Raw genomic sequence first — 8,062 nt, 5'->3', positions numbered from 1 at the left:
GCGATATCCTGTGTCTCTGCAATTATTATATTTTTCCTATAAAATCCACAGCTACAAGGTCTGCATTTATAAGATTGAGAGGTTGCAACTCATTGATTCATATTATTTAAATGCATTTCACCTGGTGTACTCTCACTCAGCAGGTTTGACACATTTCTTCATGGATTTTAAAATCCAATTTTAAAATCTGGAATTATAGGAGGTAGATTTCCACTGTGTGGAATGTGAATAGTTAAACAGAAAGATATGGATATTTAATGTTATTATTAATACAAATCCTCTTTCATTGATAATAGGCAGAGATTGTTTTCCTTTAAATTACTTTTTTGAGTTGGTTTGCAGGTGACAGGGCCAATCTCAGCCTTTGCTGAAAGATTTGTACTAGCTAGTGTTTCTGTTCAATAAATGGGCACAACTTGATGAAGAAATTGTTTTATTCAATTGCTGTCAATAGAAAAACTCCCATTGTCTTTAATAGTGATGGGATTTCATTTTAGGCTGCTCTATCCCTAAAGCCTTAGACATGAAGCAAAGCTTTAGACTTTACCGACTCCTTTATTTAACATTAGGCTAGCATTCTGAAGGAAAACCGATAAAAGTGTTACAAATCCTTATGTTCCAAACAGCCTGTGCACAGATCACAACAGAACTCCCCTGGAGGCAGATCCCCCCCATAACTATGTAAATTTTATACAAAGAACTTTTATGAATTGCTAGTTATTGCCTGAGAGTAAGAAAGTTCTGCTAACTTACAATTATACAAGATATTTAATATCAACCACAATATGTATTTAAATGTCTGCTTTATTCTAAAAACAATGGACTATATAACCTAAGGCTGCAGTATTTTCATGCTCGGTCTCACAAAGCAAAACTTGGTTTAAAATGAAGTTTTAATTATTTTGTAACTGAATAGAATTGGAGGTTTTTCTTCCCAGCATTTTGTACGTCATTTTAACTACTAGTAACAAATAAATAAAATATCTTCTTCAGCCCATGTCTATTGTTGGTTTTTATTTTTTTAATTTTATTTCTTCCTTAAGTTTCCAGCTCTTTCTGGATCTGTTGTACTTTACTCTGACTTCTGTGGTTTCTCTTAATTATAAAAGGGCTTACATTATGACAATGAGACACAGAGACAAGCAATGGCACCATCATTCAACACGGCTACTTCAATAAGGTTTTAAATGAGATCTGTCACTTCCCCCTCACCCTTTCACAATTTATAGAAGGAAAATCTCAATCTTTACTCACACTTTTCCCCTTGTAAACCATATAGTGACAGTTCAAAATATAAATCAAACTCAAATTGTTGTAGAGTTGGAGTTAGGCTAAGCATGCCTGCCTTACACCTCACCTCAGTTCTGTGCCTATTCATCATTGCACTCCCACTTTTTAAAAAAAGAGTAGGGAACACCTTTGGAAACAGAATTTTACAAGCTCTCAGTGAGGACAGAGGAGATGAAAAGATGGAATTATGAAGGAGCACAGGAAGAGCTGTAATTTCCTTTCACCTTCTCTGTCCCTGCTGACTGAATTTGAACAAGGCTGGTGTTGAGTAAAGGCTGCTACCACTGAGGGCGGATTGCGGCCACCCAGCTGGGAGGAGATAGCAGCAGCACTGCAGATGCTGTCTTTCTAAACTGATGCTCTGCCAGGTGTCCAGAGGACTAGGTCAGTCCTTCCAGAGGTCAGTGCAATGCTGCAGTCTTCAGCAGTGGTGGTGTTTTCTGTCCTTGTGGTGAAAGCTGCTTAGATGGGGATCAGCATATCATTGTACCATGCTGAGGACAGCCTCTTATTGCACACAAGCCTTTGAGCAGTAACATAGCCCTGCTCATTTTCAGACTTGCACCTTTGCATTCAAAGGAGAGTCAATGACACAGTTGGGCCTACAATGCCTTGAGTGATCAGCATGTTGTGGCACACAGGGGTAACCAGAAGCAGATGTCCAGCACCCAGCTGTGAAAGAAGACATTGCTGCTTTTTCTTTTGAAATAATGGAGCTGACCAGTCTATGGAGTACTGATTCTCTGGGTACTTTAAAAGCTTTTTCTTTAGTCTCCTCTTTTTTTTTTTTTTTTTTTTTTTTTTAGGGGATATGGTGTGGGGGGGAGGAAGCTTCTAAAATTTACTGAAAGGGAAATAACATTAAAATCATAATTTGTAAAATGCATTTGACCTTTTCTGGTTGGAGATTTAGGCACAATTGCATGGAATAAATTTCCATGAAGAGACGTGAAAATATATCTTTATCTGAAGATTTAAAACAGAGAGAACAACCTCCTGGGCTTACCTTTCTAATACTTTCTAGCACTATGGTCTTATTATTTATATGCTAACAAGCTGAGGCAGTCATTATAATTTACATTTGGCCTTCATACCAACTTTGAATTGAAGATATGTCCACTGTGAAGTCCTGCGTGCTTTATAGATAGTTGCACTGATCAAAAGAAGATGAGAGAGAGAGAGAGAAATCACACACCTCAATCAGCTTTCAGGGGACAGATAGAAATAAGGCTCTATTTTTCTCTCATCCCAGCGAGGTAGGCTAGATTCCTGTTCAGGATTTCTGTATGTGCTCTGCAACCCATGTGTTGTGCAGTAGATTTGCACACACGTGATAAGACTAAGGCATCAAGAGCAAGTTGAGCTGGCTGAGCATATGTGAGACATCTGAGCAACACATGGGTGCGGTAGGTGTGGCATGCTCTGGATGGGTCAGTGGAACAGGCAACACCGTGGCTCCACTCCAGCTGCTTGTCAGCAGCACTGCCTGCCCGGAAAAAAAGGGCATCATGTCTCCAAAAATGATGCGGTAATTTCAGCTTGTAATTCACCTTCTCCTGAGCAAAAAATAAATAAAAGATAAAAGGGAACACTGGGGAACTGTAGCCCTGGGGACTGATATTTTGTGCTACCCAGCGTATAAGCCTGGCTTGGAGCTCTCAGTTCCAACAGACCTCTGAAAGGAGAAACACCAAGTCACTGGCAGAAGACAGAGCCTGCAACGCTGCTTTGCTTAAACCAGTATACCACGGACTGCTCCTTCTCTTTTAAAATAACACAGGTCTTATTCACTCCAAAGAATTCAAACTTGCTTCAGAAATTTCCCTAATAACTGACATACATCAGTCACTTAATATCGGAAGTAGAAGGTCTGAAATTATTTCTGAGTGACTGTGCTTACTTGGGCAACTGCACTAATCAAAGGGAGGAGCTGCACAATTTAAAATTTTTGGGAATGAAAAAAATAATGTATATCTGGACCTAGTATAGACTTACACTGGGGGTATCACTGCTATGTATTTTTAAAAATCCTCAGATCTTGGCCTTAAAGTATCAAAAAGTTTAACCATAATAATATTTGGGCACCTTGCTTTATTTTTTATTTATCAGGTAAGACTTAAAACAGAAATACACAGCAACATACAGGTATGGTAACAAATCTCAGTAGTGCAGATTTTTGATGCTACCTTGTAATGCAGCTTCATAAAAACATCTGAAGCCTGTCTGCACTGCCTGCCTGGGAATGTAGCTGATGACTTTAAGGTGCCCTTTGACAATGTGTGGCTTCTGGCTGCCTGAATTCCTCCCTGAGCTTTTATGGGTTTGGGGGGAGGAGTACAGAAATTCTAACTGTCACTTGCTCACTCTCTTATTATTTTCTAAAAATATTGAAAATAAAATTCACAGTCTGCCTCTTTTAAATGTTCGAGGATCAAGATGTGAGGATCAAACTATATATACTGACATAAAAGAAGAATGTTTGGGATCACATTAAAAAAATAAATTTCTAAGTTGCAAGAAGCAATAACTCCTCTTTGCTTTGATACAGATGTACATAGCTTGGGGATGAATCAAATAGAGAAGTTACAGTGACTCCCAATAAAATTTCTGCAAATAAAATTTGAAATTGCCATGTTTGCATTTCTTTTTTAAAGAATGCCTTATGGAAACAGCTATATTCCAATTCATATTACAAGAGATCAAAAGAACAAAGGTTAAAATAATATCTCCATCTCTGGAGTCATTGAGAACTATATCTTAACCTTCTGTCTAGTAATACCAATATGGAGTCCAGCAAGAATGCAATTGGAAAGAATTAATGTGTCAGTTACAGTTTGTCTGGGACACCAACACTAAAATTCATTAATCATAATTTTATAGCTATTGCATGGCATCACTACAGAGCACTGTTAAGATTGTTTGATTTATTTAATAATGAATCTGCAGACCATTATATTGTTTTCCCTTTAAGTTAAACTATACCAAATTTCTATAGTTCATAATTAATTTGTTGAGGACTAAAGGCACAGTTATTTTTATATTAAAAAAAAAAAATATATATATATATATAAATATTCTCAATCTTACCTCTATCTTAGTGTGTTCTTCTTTTCAGGTAATAAATAGTTGTGCTATATAGATATAACATACATATATTTGTCTCTAAAAAAAAAAAAAAAAACAGTATAAAATGCCTAGTAATGCATTAGATATTTTTAATAAGCCTGAAGAATGCACATTTGCCATGTTTAAACATAAAATTATGGGCCAGTATCCCAATCTTCTTAACACTGTACTTCATGAGTGATAATTGTAAAATAAAATCAACAGTGACAGTAATCACAACAGTAAGCATGAATAACTTATTTTTAAGGAGGGGGACAGGGTTGTGGATACTCAGTAAGGTTTATTTCTAGACTTTTGCAATTAATGGCAATGATGAAGGCTAGCTGAACCTCTCTCCTTAGGATCTGAAGGACCTTGAACGTCCCTTGGGAAACAGATGTGCATGAGGAATATATATGAGGAACATTTTTTTCCACTTTTGTTATTAATTTGTTTCAGCTCCAAATGAATGAAGAGGCCAGATTTTGGAAGCTAAGTTAGATCTAGCAAACAGAAAGGAGAAAGAAAACTATGTGTGCAATGGAAAGATCTTACTGAATGGATCTAAATCCTATGGTAGGTAATTTGATCTAATTTTTGCAGAAAGGCAAATGCCAGATGTTTGCTCCACTTTGATCTTAATAACACTTTAGGCTGCAGACAATAAGATTGGTTTAAAATTTATTGTCTCTTTGATTTCTCCATTCTAATGCTTTTTAAATTCTTTACACAAGACAGATCTATATATAGGCAACTGGGGTGGCATCAGAAGCGTTGTATACTTAAGACATTCTTGAAAACCTCACTGTGGAACAGTGTTTGCTGTTTTATGCATCAAAACAAAGCCAGATTTTATACAGGCGACGTTCAATTTTCTTTTATTATAATGTCTCTTTTTATTTTGCATATGAAGTTCTGATGGTTGCATCTGTGGCACAGCTCCTTATATGCTTTTATCTTTCAATAACCTTATTAGAAGTCAAGACAATATATTAAATCAACATTAAGCAGCAGGAGTTGAAAGAAAAGTTCATCCATTCTCTTGCATAGGGAATAATCTATGTAGATCTTCAATTTCACCTTTACATTGCTTTTAGGAATATTTGTGTACAGAATATATTTTAAAAGGGTAGACACCAGTGAAAGCCTCTGAGGAACCACATCCTCCTTGCCTTCAGTCTTGCCTTCAGTTTGGATCTACAGGCTCAAGGATGCCATTGCTCTGTGTACATGAGTTGAACTCAGACTAAGGCAGTTTATTAAGTCATCTCAGGTTTCTAGCAGAGCATCTTATATATTCACTTATATAATACTGAGAAACAGTGGAAAGCAAGTGAGGCTGAGGACAAGTGATTGAGACAGAGAAGTGGTTGAAAAGAAAGAAATAGAAAAAAAAAAAAAAGAAGTTCTGGTGTGCAGCCTGAATATCTTATCATAATTCTCTGGCATAGTTCACAGCCATCTGTCCCTTACATCCATGCACAGTGTCTCTAAACAATTGTTTTCACTCTGCTCAGCCCAGTAATCTGAAAGTTCAAAAAGTCAGAGTCAATTTTTTTCTGAAGGAAATTCTGACTTTTGTCTGGTGATGAACTTGCCAGTTGTTAGCCAACTGATAGAACAGCTACCCTGGCAGGTTTAATTTCAGCTGGCAAGTGTGTTGAGGCTCCCTACTCCTCTACCACTAAGTTTAGTTCTTGCAGCAATGTTCTTCGTAAAACAAAAGAAAACTGCCTTTATTTGGAAACAAATATTTTAATTCACTACCAGGAACAAAACATTATACACAGATGTAAGGTAATAAATATTCTCTTTCCTATCACATCACTGTGACAAGTGAGAAGACTTCCATCTTCCATGCTCTGAGAGACTGAAGCTTGGTAAAGCAAAAAATGTCCCCCAGTGTGAATTGCTTAGGTTCAAATGCTTCTTCACAACTTTTCTTCATTATCCTTGCCACATCTCCACAATGAAAATGTCTTTAATGTAGTCTACTCTCTTTATTTATCACAAGTATGCCAAAGTACTGTTTGCATAATTCCAAGGCATCTTTTGTCAATCTTCTCTTAGACACAATACACCACCTGTACCATTAGAAAAAACTGAGCAACAAAGTCATAAAACATAGAGGTTTAAATGTCATTTGATTTCAATTAAGAAGAGTGCAGAAGCACCGGTTTGCTAAAAAGGCATGATATTATGAGACTCCAAAAAAACTTTTGCAACACCGGCCTTTGTGCATCATAACTGAAAGGTGTGCAAATGCTACCCAATGTGAAAATGCTACCCAGTTTAATGGAAGCCACACAAGGAAAGATTTTAGTCTCGACATTTATCTTTACCAACACATGGAACCACCTTGATCTGTTTTACTGTTGGTGAAAAAAGAAGGTAGTGTCTATTTCACAGGATAGAATAGGAAGTAAGAGTCAGTGTGATGGATAGTGGAAAGAAACAGAGGGCAAGAGGAAAGAAATATGTGCATCAGGTACTGATCTCAAAGATGAGGTCTAGTCTGCTGTCAGAATGTGCATAAATAGCTTATTAATAACAGGGGTGATGCATTGGCATTAGTATGAAAGTAGGACTATACTCAGTTAGAGCAAACATATTATGTTGTCAGAAAAAAGACATCCAGATAGAGTACAGTTTATATTTGTTCGATATAAATAGACTACACAAGAACAAATCAATTACAAATCAATTCCTGTGGAAATATTAAGGCATTTTCCAAGCAGATCACACTGCAGTAACCTCTACCATCTCTGTGGCAGTGAATCTGTCACATTTGCTTACAGGGAGTTTATCTATCTGCACTTCTATGTGGCAGATAGACCTCAAATAAATTTTAACCTCACAAACACATTTACCGGTAATAATATAACTGCAAAAGCTCTATGTTCTTCAACTAACATCACTCAATGGGTGGGACAAACCCTGCTTTATGTCCCAGTATAGGGAAAAACAAGGGTTATCAGGGAAAATTTCCTTTAATCTTCTATGAAGATTACATCATACTGTTGAGTGCTCCTACATTTAGGAATGACATTCAATTCTGTCACTATTTTTCTCTTCACTTAACCTGCCTGCTTAACCAGGCAGCTCAGTTTCCATCGAGGCTGATATATTGGAAACAGGAAGAAGAAAAACACTCGGTGAGGCGATGCTGAAGCGAGGAACTTTTATGCTGAGGAGAACCCTCTGAAATGTGGGTACTGGTGCTACTTGCATCTTGTCCTTGCTGGCAAGAGGATGAGCTCAGGAAAGAGTGCAATATCAGAAATATGTCTGCAGTGTATCCCTGATGTAAGTTCAACAGTTTGCTGCTTTAATCTGTTGCTGTCAGTACCAGTACAACCAACATCTCCTGCGGACTGATCTGGTTTATTGCTCCATTCATAGACTTTTATTTTATTTTATTTGTGATATTCAGAAAATGCTTCATTCAATGTTGCAGGTCTTGCTTGATTGAAACACCTAAGTCTCATCTTCAGTGACTTTCAGTAAAGTTGTTCTTTGATCTGTTATTTCTTTTCCAAATAAAAATAGCATTAGGCACCAAATTTCAGTTCTGGGTTTCTCAGATTTCTGAGGCTTGCACTAAATCAATTTGCTGCTGAGAAGCAATGCTGACTGATAGCAACCTAAATAGTTTCTCTGGTCTATG

The sequence above is a fragment of the Anas acuta genome, chromosome 5 (genome assembly GCF_963932015.1).
Source record: "Anas acuta chromosome 5, bAnaAcu1.1, whole genome shotgun sequence".
NCBI lineage: Eukaryota > Metazoa > Chordata > Aves > Anseriformes > Anatidae > Anas > Anas acuta.
This window is presented reverse-complemented; position numbering follows the sequence as displayed.